Consider the following 14,090-nt stretch of genomic DNA (forward strand, 5'->3'; position numbering starts at 1 on the left):
TAGGATGTTGGCATCGATTTTAGATTTACGTGTAAGACCATGTCTGGGACATCGACATCGTATTTGATTTCATGTAAGACCCTGTCTAGGACAGTTGCATCGATATTTGATTACATGTAAGACCACATCTGGGACATTGGCATTGTACGAGCTTTCTAAGCTATCTGAGTATCCTTAACAATTACAAAAGGTTTAACGGGTACTTTGAGAAATGAATAACTATATGAATGTATATCCAATTCAGGTACGTTTGAAATGTATAACATGATTAAGAATGAAAGGTAAGTATTTGTACAATTGTACAATTGTGTACATATGATATATGTAAGAGAATTATGGTTAAATGAGCTATATGAGATTTATGGATATGTGAATATATTTTCCCATAAGTTACATGAATAAATTGGTTCTAGAAATATGTTATGTGATAAGTTATTTGTATATAGCTTACTAAGCTTTTGAAAGCTTACTTTGTGTGTTTTTTGATCTGTTTTATAGATATCGAAGCTACCGAGAGCTCAGGGATCGTCAAGGATCATCACCACACTCAAACTTATCTTTGGTACCTTTTGAAAATGTAAATATTTAAGTATGGCATGTATAGTCTAGATAAATTGAGATATGTTTTTGAGTTATGAATATTTAGTCATGTGATTGGCTTGGTTTTGGTTGTGATTATGAATGAGTTATGAGTATAAATTATGTGATGCAATATTGTCAATATGATGTGTTCATGGATGGTCAAATAGAATTGGTCAATTTGGTAAGATTTTGGTATGTACTTACTTGAGGAATTGATAAGATTATGGCATGAGATTGAATGTAGTAAATTGAGGTTATGAAACATATGTTTTGGTATAGATTATAAGCATGAAATAGGTTGTTAATAATATTCCATGAATGATGAATGTTTTAGGATTGAAATTGGTTGAAATTATGGCGCATTTGATGCTTATTTGGTGCTTGTAGGGAGGACCCAAAATGGGTGGCATATTGACCTTGTAAATGGCCTATTTTTGCCCACACGGGAAGGGACACGAGCGTGTGTCTCTACCGTGTTGCTCAAGGGACATTTCGAAATAAGCTTGAGTAGACCACAAGATTGCATACACGGGCGTATGCCAAACTGTGATGCCAAGTCAGTTTCAAGAACGGGCTAAACACACAGGCGTGTGACTGGCCGTGTGACCCAAGTCAGTAGCCTCCCTAATTTTCACACGGCCTGGCACACGGGCGTGTCATGTGGCCGTGTGGACAAGTCAGTATGTATGCTCTGTTTCTCCACAGACTAGATACACGGGCGTGTCTAATGCTGTGTGAGGCACACGGCCTTTTCAGACTGGCGTATGACCTTTGTAACTTAGAAAATTGTTAAGTTTCGAAAAATTTTTGTAGATGTTTGGTTTAGTCTCTACCTCTTTCTAATGCATGATTAAGGTTTTGTTGGCATAAGAAAGAAACCTTATGTTGATATTTGACTTTGATATGATAATGTATGACTTTTGACTATTAAATGATTGCGAAATGTTCTGATATGTCTGGTGATGCCTCTTAACCCTAGTCCGGCGACAGATACGGGTTAGGGGTGTTACATTTAGTTGGTATCAGAGCTATGATTTAGTCAAATCTAGGACTAACGTAGCATATATGAGTCTAGCTATACATGTCATATTTGTAAACTGTGATAGTGTGATGATTCTTGACAATGAAAATATGTTTTTATATAGTAAACTGATCCCGAACGAGCAGTATCTGACATTGTTAAAAGTAATGCGCCTACTCCCGCTCAAGATTCAGCACCATCTGATTCTAGACCTGCTACTAATAGCCACGAAGGAGAGGCTAAGCAAGCCTTTTACCAAATGATGAATAATTGGTTCACTCAATATATTAGAACCAATCTGGCTGTGCCATAACCTTCACCCCCGCCTAATCCTTCACAAGTCCCAGCTGTGCCACGAGCTATAGATCTGATTCACCTGAATAAACGTTCAGTTGATAAGATTAGAAAATATGGGGCTAAAGAGTTTCGAGCTACTACCAATGATGATGCTCAGAGAGCTGAGTTTTGGCTCGAGAATACAATACGGGTGTTTAATGAAATGTCATGTACTCCCGAAAAATGTCTTAAATGTTTCATTTCACCTCTGAGAGATACAGCGTATCATTGGTGGAAAACATTGATATCAGTGCTTCCGAGAGAACGAGTCACCTGGGATTTCTTTCAAGTTGAATTCCAAAAGAAATACATCAGTCAAAGATTCATCGATCAGAAACGTAAGGAGTTACTTGAGTTAAAACAACGTCGTATGTCTATTACAGAATATGAGTGACAATTTGTGAGATTGAGCCAGTATGCACGAGAATGTGTCTCGACCAAAGCAATAATGTGTAAAAGGTTTGAAGTTGGCTTGAATGAAGACATCAAGTTGTTAGTCGGGATTCTGGAGATAAAAGAGTTTGTTGTGATTATTGAACGAGCATGTAAAGCTGAAGAACTCGAGAAAGAGAAAAGAAACCCGATTCAAAAGCTAAAGATACGAGAAAGAGATTTGCAAGTAAATCATTTCAGTCTGCGTCAAAGAAATTCTGAGATAATTATAACCGTTCAAAGGCTAATGTGGGACTTTCGGGTAGAGATTGTAATAGATCGCATTCGAGTTTCAGAGCTTCATCTACTTCTGTTGCAAGTGTTGAACATGTTTGATTAAATCGACTCGAGTGTAAACATTGTGGTAAAAGACATCTGGGAAGTTGTAGATTGAATGATCGAGCTTGCTTTAGATGTGGACCTTAGATCACTTTATCCATGAATGTCCTGAGTCTGTAGAGCAAAAGATTGTGCAAAATTCGAGGTTTAGTGGCAATACAGCTCAAGGTAGACCGCCCAAAAATACAAATACTGTGAGTGGAAGCCAGAGGGGAACAAAAGATACAACTGTTAGATCTAAGGCTCGAGCACCTGCCAGAACCTACGCCATCCGAGCTCGTGAGGAAGCTCTGTCTCCATATGTGATTATGAGTACATTTACTCTTTACAATACTTCTGTGATTGCATTGATAGATCCCGGATCAACACATTCTTATATATGCATGAACTTAGTGAGCAGTAAGACTTTACCTGTAGAGTCTACTGAATTTATAATTAGAGTATTGAACCCCTTAGGCCGGTGTGTTTTGGTTGACAAAGTGTGTAAGAATTTTCCGTTGATGATTTGAGATTCATATTTTTCGGCTGATTTGATGTTATTACCATTCAATGAATTTGATATAATTCTGTGTATGGATTGGTTAACTTTACACGATGCTATTGTAAACTGCAAAAGGAAGACTATTGATTTAAGATGTCATAATGATAAAATTATTCGGATTAAGTCTAATGATTTGAATGGTTTACCGGCAGTGATTTCTTCAATGTTAGCTCAAAAATATGTGAGAAAGGGTTGTGAACCTACTTTCCTTATGTGATTGATTCAAAAGTGACAGAAAAGAAAATTGAATCAGTGCCTGTTGTCTGTGAATTCCCTGATGTGTTTGCTGAAGAACTTCTGGGATTACCTCCGTTTTGAGACGTTGAGTTTGGCATTAAATTAGTGCTAGGGACTACTCTGATTTCGATAGTTCCGTAGAGAATGGCTCCGACCAAGTTAAAAGAACTAAAGTTTCAGTTGCAAGAGTTGACTAGTAGAGGATTTGCAAGATTGAGTTTCTCACTTTGGCCGTTCTGTTTGTGAAAAAGAAAGATGGAACGATGAGAATGTGCATTGATTATCATCAGTTGAACAAAGTGACTATTAAGAATAAATATCCTCTGCCACGTATTGACAATTTGTTTGATCAGTTAAAAGGGGCTACAGTGTTTTCAAAGATAGATATGAGATTGGGTTATTATCAGTTGAGAATAAAGGATTCAAACAATTCGAAAATTGCTTTTCGAATGAGGTACGGACACTTTGAGTTTTTAGTTATGCCTTTTGGATTAACGAATGCACCTGTTGTTTTTATCGATTTGCTGAACAGAATTTCAGACTGTATTTCGATCGATTTTTTGTTGTATTCATTGATGACATTTTGATATATTCTTGTAAAGAATCTGAGCATACCAAACATCTGAGAATAGTGTTACAAACTTTACGTCATATGCAATTGTATGCGAAGTTTAGCAAATGTGAATTCTTGTTACGAGAAGTCAGTTTTCTAGGACATGTTGTGTCAACATTTGGTATCCAAGTTGATCCGAACAAAATTTCAGTTATCTTAGATTGGAAGCCTTTGAGAAATGTTTCAAAAAGTCTACAGTTTTTTGGGACTTGTCGGTTATTATAGACGATTTGTGAAAGGCTTTTCTATGATTGCTACTCTGTTGACGAAATTACTTTAAAAAGATGTGAAATTTGAATGGTCCGAAAAGTGTTAGAAAAGCTTTGATCAGTTGAAAGCCCTACTGACAAAAGCTCCGGTGTTAGTACAACCAGAATTGGCTGAAGAATTTGTAATATATAGTGACACATTGTTGAATGGTCTAGGCTGCATTTTGATGTAGGAAGGTAAAGTTATAGCTCATGCCTCGAGACTGTTAAAGTCGCACGAAAAGAACTATCCGACACATGATCTGGAATTGGCGGCTATTGTGTTTGCTTTGAAGATTTGGCGCCACTATCTATTTGGTGCGAAATGCCATGTTTATTCTGATCATAAAAGTTTAAAATATCTAATGACTCAGAAAGATTTGAACCTGAGACAAAGAAGATAGTTAGAACTGCTGAAAGATTATGAGCTTGTTATCAATTATCATTCAGGAAAAGAAAATGTTGTTGCTGGTACTTTGAGTCAAAAATCATTATTTGCATTGAGTGCGATGAATACTCATTTAGTTCAGTCCGATGATGGTTCAATTTTAGCCGAATTGAAAGCAAGATCGTTGTTTTTACAACAGATTATTGATGCTCAGAAAGTTGATAATGAGATAATAGAAAAATGAGCTGAGTGTGATTTGAATTCTGATTCTGAATATCGAATTGATAATGATGATTGTTTGAGATTTCTAGGTTGGATTTGTGTTCTGAGAAATTCAGAGTTCATTCAAATGATTTTCAGCGAAGCTCACGACAGTTGTTTATCTATACATCCGGGTAGTACGAAAATGTATAATAATCTGAAACATTATTACTGGTGGTCTGGAATGAAAAGAGATATCTCTGACTTTGTTTTGAAATGTTTGATCTGTCAGCAAGTTAAAGCTGAACATCAGGTGTCATCTAGTTTGTTACAACCAATTACGATTCCAAAGTGGAAATGCGATAGAATAACGATAGATTTTGTTTCGGATTTGCCCTTATCTCTGATAAAGAAAGATACGATTTGGGTTGTGGTTGACCTATTGACGAAATCAGCTCATTTTATTCCGATACGATCTGATTACTCGCTTGATAAATTAGCTGATTTATACATTTAGGATAATGTAAGATTGCACGGGGTACCATTGTCTATTGTGTTAGATAGAGATTCGAGATTCACTTTATGGTTTTTGAGGACACAACAAGAGGCTTTAGGCACGAAATTACACTTTAGTATTCCTTTTCACCTAAAGACGGATGGTCAATCCAAATAGATTATTTAGATTCTCGAGGATATGTTGAGATGATGCATTCTTGAGTTTGAATGTACGTAGGAACAGTATTTTCCATTGATTGAATTTGCTTATAATAATATTTTTTAATCGAGCATTAAAATGGCACTATACGAAGCCTTATATGGTAAAAAAATGTCGTACACCATTGTATTGGTCAGAGCTCAGTGAAAATAAGATACATGGTACTGACTTGATAAAAGAGACTGAATAGAAAGTAAAAACAATCCAAGAAAGTCTGAAAGCAGCTTCCGATCGTCAAAAATCATAAGCAGATTTGAAATGAAAAGATATTGAATTTAAGATCGGCGACAAAGTCTTTCTGAAAGTGTCTCCATGGAAGAAAGTACTTCGGTTCGGCCGTAAAGGAAAATTGAGTCCAAGGTTCATAGGGCCATATGAGATTATAGAGCGTATCAGACCGGTTGCATATAGATTGTTATTACAACCTGAGTTAGAAAAGATTCATAATGTATTTCACGTATCGATGCTTCGAAGATACAGATCTGATCCCTCGCATGTGATTTCCCCATCTGAGATAGAAATTCAATCCGATATGACTTATGAAGAAGAACCAATCCGTATCCTGTCTCGCAAGGTTAAAGAATTGAGAAATAAGAAAATTTTGCTAGTACAAGTAATGTGGTATTGGCACGGTGTTGAAGAGGCTACGTGGGAGCCCGAAGATGCTATGAGACAGCAAAATCCAAATCTGTTCAACGATAAGATTTTTGGGGACAAAAATCCCTAAGGGGGGAGAATTGTAATAGCCCAGTTTAGACTATAACGCCCCAAACCCGGCCCAGACGTTATAGGCAGATCCAGCGTGTCACAGTGAAGTGTTTTATCGAAAACCTTGTTTTCATTGAAAACCCTTCTTTGAAATAAAAACCTTGAGTAAAATCCCAGCTTGTATTTGTTGCTTTCAAAGCGAGGTGTATTTTAAAGAAAAACTATTCTTTCTTGTATGATAATAGTTACTTTGTAAAATCTCTTTTCAGTTACGGAAGCTTTATTTGAAACAAATGATCTATGAAAACTTGTCATTTAAAAATTGAGTTGCGGAAACGTAGTATTCAAAAACAGTTATGGTTTTAAGAAAACCATGTTCTACTTCTAGCAAATATAAAACATAATAATAATAAATATAATCCTAATTTGAATAATAACCAGAGGAAAGGCCTTATTACATTCCGGACTGAAATAACTTTAAATAATAGAAAGTATAGGCTTAAGAAAAGAAGTCTAAGTTGTCTTGCTATCTGGCCACCTTGGAGTCCCTCCAACCGTCGAACCACCTACTGCGGATCACTTGAGAAAAATAAAAGAGGGGGTGAGTTTTTGAAAACTCAGTGTGTACAACCCTCGGTAAATAGAAAAGCATGCAATAGCAAGTCTTTTTGGGCCTAAGCCCAATTCAATTTCAGAACAAATGTAAAGTAATCAATATGTACGGATTGTAACACCCTTAACCCGTATCCGTCGCCGGAATGGGGTTACGAGGTATTACAAATTCTAACACAATTCAGATCATTTTTTTTATATACTTCAATAATTTATATCAAATCTGTACAAATTTATAACCCTAATTCATAAGCAAAGTCCACATTATCAAGGTTATATATAAAATCTATATCATTCATGACATTGCATAATTAAAACATAATCCAATATATATATAAACAAATTATATATATACAGAACATATAACGAAATAATTATTTCATTAATTGAATATCAAACCTATTATTATATAGCTTTTGCACATGTACAAATTAAACAACAAACGAAACAAATTTCAATACTATATTTTTCATTCATTTATGCGGCATTGATATAATAGTCAATATGAAATTTACATGTTATGCATATTAATGCAAATTAAAACATCTATTTGGATATATATGTGTGTATATATATATATACACATAAGCACATTTAACTAAGCATTATGGAAAATCACATTTACAGTTTAATATACAGCCAAATATATATATAAAAGGGGCAAACAAATTTTACCAAGTTCAAGCACATTACATCATACCATTATTAACCATTTTCAAAAAAAAATAACAATTCATTTCGTATCAAATTCACAGGCTAAGAATTATATTTAAACATTATTCTAGATTACAAGTAAACAACCAATTCACTTCACATCTATTCAACTATTGAATTAATCACATAAGATCATACCATACGTAATAATACCTTGACTAATTATTCCATTTCATAATTTTTATTCGGTCATTAATATACATACAAATAATTGACACCTATATAACTTAATAAACCAAATTTATAAATATTAAGGCCAAATCAAAATATGCCAACTTCACAAGTTATACACCATGCTAAAATATCATACACAAGAATCATACCCATTTCATCTCATAAAATATGCCATAAAAACATATCATAATATTTAATAACATAACCGAATATACATTATAACCATTATAACTTCTTTATCGAATTTTATAACAAACATAATTCATACCATTACATATATATCATAGCCGATTCACTCTACCACATCCAAAATCATCAAACAACTTCAATGCATAAAACACATATCACAAATACCCTTCATCCATGACACATAGCAATATAACCAAAATGAACTTAAACCATAATCAAACATAATCGAATTCAAGCATGGAAGTTAAGCCATTTTCGCATGGCTTAATTTATACAAAACCAAAATCTAACATTTCAAAACATGATCCAGCCTATACATGCAATAATTTGAGTTCGATTATTTAAATACCGAAGCTATAGATAGTGTGATAGACTTTGCTGACGATCCCCGAGCTTTTAACTTGAATCCAAAATCTATAAAATAGAAACACACATAAAAACACAGAGTAAGCTTTTGAAACTTAGTAAGTCATAAGCAATTAAACATCCCAAAATTATTATCAACCTATTTAAACTAAACTGAATTATAGTATCATAATATATATCATATTCACATATATGAAATTCATTATAAATATAGATATTTTCATACTCAATTATCACCCTGGCAGAATACACATGAAGCCAAATTATCATTATTATCATTTATACTCCACAACCAACTAGTCACTGTAACTTACTTCACATACCCTTTAACATATAAAATCATATGTAATCGCATAGTTTCATATGCATATATTAACCATGAAACTGAATACATATAATCATGCATGCCTAATACTAAGTTTCATTTCAATAATAATTTCAAGGCCAATTACACTTGGTTACGTAAGCCCTTGTATCAAAATAATTCATCATATTCATATATTAAATATATAATCGAAATTACATAATCATATATGCACATGTTTAAAGATTATTCAAGATAAACAAGTTACTAACTCACAAAGTCAAATACACATATCACATTAGCATATAGTCTTCATTTGCACCCTTTCAAGATTTGCAACAATTAATCAAGGAACTTGCTTACTTTACCTCAAATAGGTAACGAGTTAAATCATACCTGGCATATAGCTCATTTTACACATTCGAACTCAATTTACCTTTGCCCGATAAACCATTCGAAATTGCATAGGACACTCCGATAATCACACAAATCGTACAATGCTAACGTCCCAGACGTGGTCTTACATGTAGTCACCTATCGGTGCCACTGTCCTAAACAGGGTCTTACTCGTAAACACATATCGGAATCACATATCGATGCCATGGTCTTACTCGCACACATATATCGGAATCCTATGTCATGACATATGTATCCTAACTATTCCTAAGGTTCTTACGGGGCTTTCGGACGTCGTAACTCCGTCGGAACAAATTCGAAAATATAGTAGCCAAGCTTATTCACATTCGGATATAGCATATATAAATTTACATATTTCATTTCAGCATATATATTTAGCATTTAATTAAAACTAAGTACGTCTATTTGCTTATAAACTTACCTCGGACGATGAAAAATCGAAACAGAACGGCTAATCGACAACTTTAGTTTTCCCCCGATCCAAATCTGATTTTCTCTTTTCTTGATCTAAATTAATATAAATTAAACTTATTTAATCAAATATTCAATCAAATTCACCCAAAAACACATAAATGGGCAAATTACCGTTTTACCCCTAATATTTACAGTTTTTACAATTTAGTCTAAATTGCACAAAACACAAAATATGTAAAATTTGCACACACCATGCTTAGGCCAAATACTCCTAGTGTTCATACAAGTCCACAGATTTCATTTATTTCACATTTTAGTACCTCAATTTATTTTTTTACAATTTAGCCCTAATTACTTAAAATCATCAAAAATTCCAATACAAAACATGTTAATCTAAAACATATCTTTCATATTTCATCAACTATCATCATAAAGCTCAAATATTCATCAATGACATAACTCAAAATATTCATGAAAATCAAAAATTCAAGCATGGGCTTTGTAGATAACATAGCAACGATCTCAAAAATGTAAAAATTATCAAAAACCAAGCTAATTACATACCTTAATTGAGCTTTACTAATGGCCAAACCCTAAACTTGTTTCTTTCTTCTTTATTTTTTTATGTTTCGGTCAAAAAGAACATAAACCACTATGGCTTTTATTTTATGTTATATTATAACATATATTAATATTAATTTACATATTTAACTTATTATATAATATGCAATCATTATGAATCATGGCCATCACCGTCCATGACTAATACATATCGTCAAATTGCAACATAAATACCTCAATTTAAAAAGACAACAACAATTTGGCCCTTTTACAATTAACCATCAAATTTTTATTTTACGCGATTAAGTTCTTTTATTTAATCGGACACTCAAACGACAAAATTAAATCACGAAAATTTCACACATATAAATTCACACATAATAAACACAAAATATAATTTTAAAATATATTTCTGACTCAGATTCATGGTTCCAAAACCACTGTTCCGATTAGGGTCTAAATCGAGCTGTTGCACGGATCTCACCCATCCAACCGCTACACACCATCTCTGTCCCCCGGTACACACCATGTGGGGATATAAATATCGACCCACCCATCCGATACACTCAAATGGTAGCCCAGTTGCAGTACTACCTTCATTGAAGCAAGCTGCTAATCAAATATTGGGCTTAATAGCCATCGATGGATCCACGGTCGTCAAGCAACCATGCGATCCTCATATACTTCCTCCGTTCCATAATTCCTAACCCATATACAACCTAAACAGAATATCATATGAATGCAGCAGGTATACATGTAACATCTATAAATCTTACATTCCACACATAGGGGTACTTTAGTCATTTCTGCCCTTAGGGGCATTTTTGGTATTTTCTCTTTATTATGGGTTTATTACTTACCTTGGCCCGTAACTAAGTCCTCGTTGGCTAAAGTGAACAGATACTATGCACCAAGTAAAATTCCAGAGAAAGGAGGTGAGTCATCAAGACCGCTTAAGTACCAAGCTCTCCCTAGATCCAATCCTAGACATGCATATACCCTTTGCTGCACCTTAACCTTATGACTTGTCCACGGTTGCAATTAATTAATTATTTAAGTTTTATGCCTGATTGAGTAGTGGGTCCACAACCCTTTGCTAAATACTAACAGATCCATACTTATTCATTTGGCCCTTTAGGCCCAATCTCATTCATATGGCCCATCAGGCCCAATCACTTTCATAGTCATGCAATCATATGATTTTTCATCACATAGTATCAATTTTCCAATTTTGCCTATTATGGGCCCTATAGTCCATCGGGCCCATTTAGCCCATTCTAGCCCGGTTGGCCAATACACGACCCAAGTCCATGGAATCGCTCATGGGCCTCTGATAACCTATCGGTTTCCCCCTTACAGGTGTTCGTGCACTCGCAAGACTATTGTAGCCAAACTTTCACCTTTTCGGCATTTTGACTTTTCAGCATTTCGAGATTTGTCGGTCTACTGTGTGTGTGCAGTGTATGTATACACCTGGTACTAAAACGTGTCGTGATCTCCTTAGCCACGAACCTATAGGTGATGTCACTCAACGATTAATCACACACTTATCAAATACAATCACCAAAAACCGAAAATCTCACCTTTGCCTTACCTTGAACGACAAGCCTTAATGGCCCTTCCTTGATCACTAATCACGAGTTTTTCTTAAATTTGCATCAATCTTAACCATTAAGAACTAAACACAAGTAACTCAAAAATCATCTTAAGTCACTCTTAAATCATCCATGACCATTCGGCCAACCTTAACCAATAAAAGAGGAATACTTACCCAAAACCCCAAAACGCTTAAGGAGCAATTCGGCAGAGATCTAAAATCTGAGATTCGATACTAATCCCTTACCAAAACCAATTTAGAAAGAGTGAGGGAGAGAATAAATCGGTACTAGGAAGACCAAATAAAATAAAGTAAGCACTTACACAAGAATCGATCGGCCCACGTTGAAGAAAAAGTGGCGGCACAATAAGATTTTGGCCAAAAGATATTCGGCTCTAGAGAACGTAACTAGGAGCGAGAAAGAAAAGAGTTTATTGAGAAAGGAAGGGAAGAAATCAGCACAAACTAAAAGAGAAAGAATAAGGGATTTCGGCTTTTAGATATTTGAAGAGAAAAGTATTTCTGTAAAAAGAAAGGAAGAATTCGGCATTAGCCTTGAATTCCCAAAACCGTCACCTATATATACTATAGCCGAATTTACCTATCCCCAAATTCCAAATTCGGCTCCAGTTCTCTACCCCCCTCATCTTTTAAATTTTCTCTCTGATAACTCCTTAATCCTTTCCTTCAATTTCTCCTCTGATCACTCCTTCAGAGTTCACATCCAACGCCACTACTAGCCATTTATTGAACAAAAATAAATCCTTCTTTTGAGCAAGGAGGGATTCGAACCCCAAACCTCCTTGCCATGCATGTGACGCCACCTCTAAGCCCCACATGTGACGCTACTTGCCACTCCAACACAAGGCTCCTTGTGTCCAATACCTTCTTCATTTATTTAAAAACCAAACTACTTGCCACCAAGGTTATTTTAATTATTAAACTATAATTTCCTTCACCCCAAAGTTCAAACTCATAACTTAACCAAGGTCTATTATCACATAAATAACACTTGACTAGGAATATTAAGCACACCTATTATCAAAATCGAAAAAAAAAAGAAAGTTCGAGATTTTTAGGGCGTTACAACTCTACCCCCTAAAAGAAATTTCATCCACGAAACTTTACCTGATCCAAACAGTTGAGGATATTGATGTCGCATCACTTCCTCAAGTTCCCAAGTAGCCTCCTCAGCCTTGTGATTACGGCAAAGCGTTCTGACTAATGGGATGGACTTCCTTCTTAGTACCTTAACATTACAACCAATTATTTGAATGGGCTCTTCCTCGAAAGTTAGGTCTGGCCTAACCTCGATCTCCTCAACCGACACAATATGTGAAGAATCCGAGCGATATCGTCTTAGCATGGAAACATGAAATACATCGTGGATTTGGCTTGGTTCAGAAGGTAATTCCAACTAATAAGTGACTGGCCCAATTCGCCTTACAACCCGATATAGCCCAATGAACCTTGGGCTTAGCTTCCCCTTCCGTGCAAACCTTAATACCTTATTCCACGGAGAGACCATAACAAAAACTAAGTGCCCCACTGCGTACTCTATCTCTCGATGCTTAAGGTCAGCATACGACTTCTGCATATCCGAGGCCTCCTTCAACCTATCTCGAATTAATTTTACCTTACCCTCAGTATATGCTACTAACCCTCAGTATATGCTACTAACTCAGGGCCCAAAACTTTTCGTTCGCCTAATTCCATCCAACGTGTTGGAGTTCGACACCTTCGTCCATACAGTGCTTCATACGGAGCCATCCCAATACTTGCTTGATAACTATTATTGTACACAAATTCGGATAACAGCCAAAAGTCTTCCCAGCTACATCGGAACTTAATTACACATCCCCTCAACATATCTTCCAAAACTTGGATCACCCTTTCTGACTGTCCATCAGTTTAAGGGTGGAATGTCGTACTGAAGTTCAACCTAGTACCCAATGCCTCATGCAACACTTCTTCCAAAATCGTGAAGTGAAACATCCCTATCAGATATTATGGAAACTGGCACTCTATGCAATCTTACAACCTCCGCCACATTCAACCTAGCCAGCTTTTGTAACGAGTAATCAATGCGGACCGGTACAAAATGGGCAGACTTGGTTAACCGATCCTATAACCCATATCAAGTCTTGGTTAACCTATCCTATAACCCATATCGAGCCTTTCTTAGTAGACGTCAAGGGTAGCCCACTAACAAAGTCTATAGTAACCCTTTCCCACTTCCAAAGTGGAATCTTTACTTGCTGAAAAGGCAACTGATGTTCCGCCTTCACCTTTTGACAAATCAAGCATTTACTCACAACTCCATAACCTCGCGCTTAAGCCCAAGCCACCAATAAAGCTCACACAAATTTCGATACATCTTA

Source organism: Gossypium hirsutum, chromosome A04 (assembly GCF_007990345.1).
Source record: "Gossypium hirsutum isolate 1008001.06 chromosome A04, Gossypium_hirsutum_v2.1, whole genome shotgun sequence".
NCBI lineage: Eukaryota > Viridiplantae > Streptophyta > Magnoliopsida > Malvales > Malvaceae > Gossypium > Gossypium hirsutum.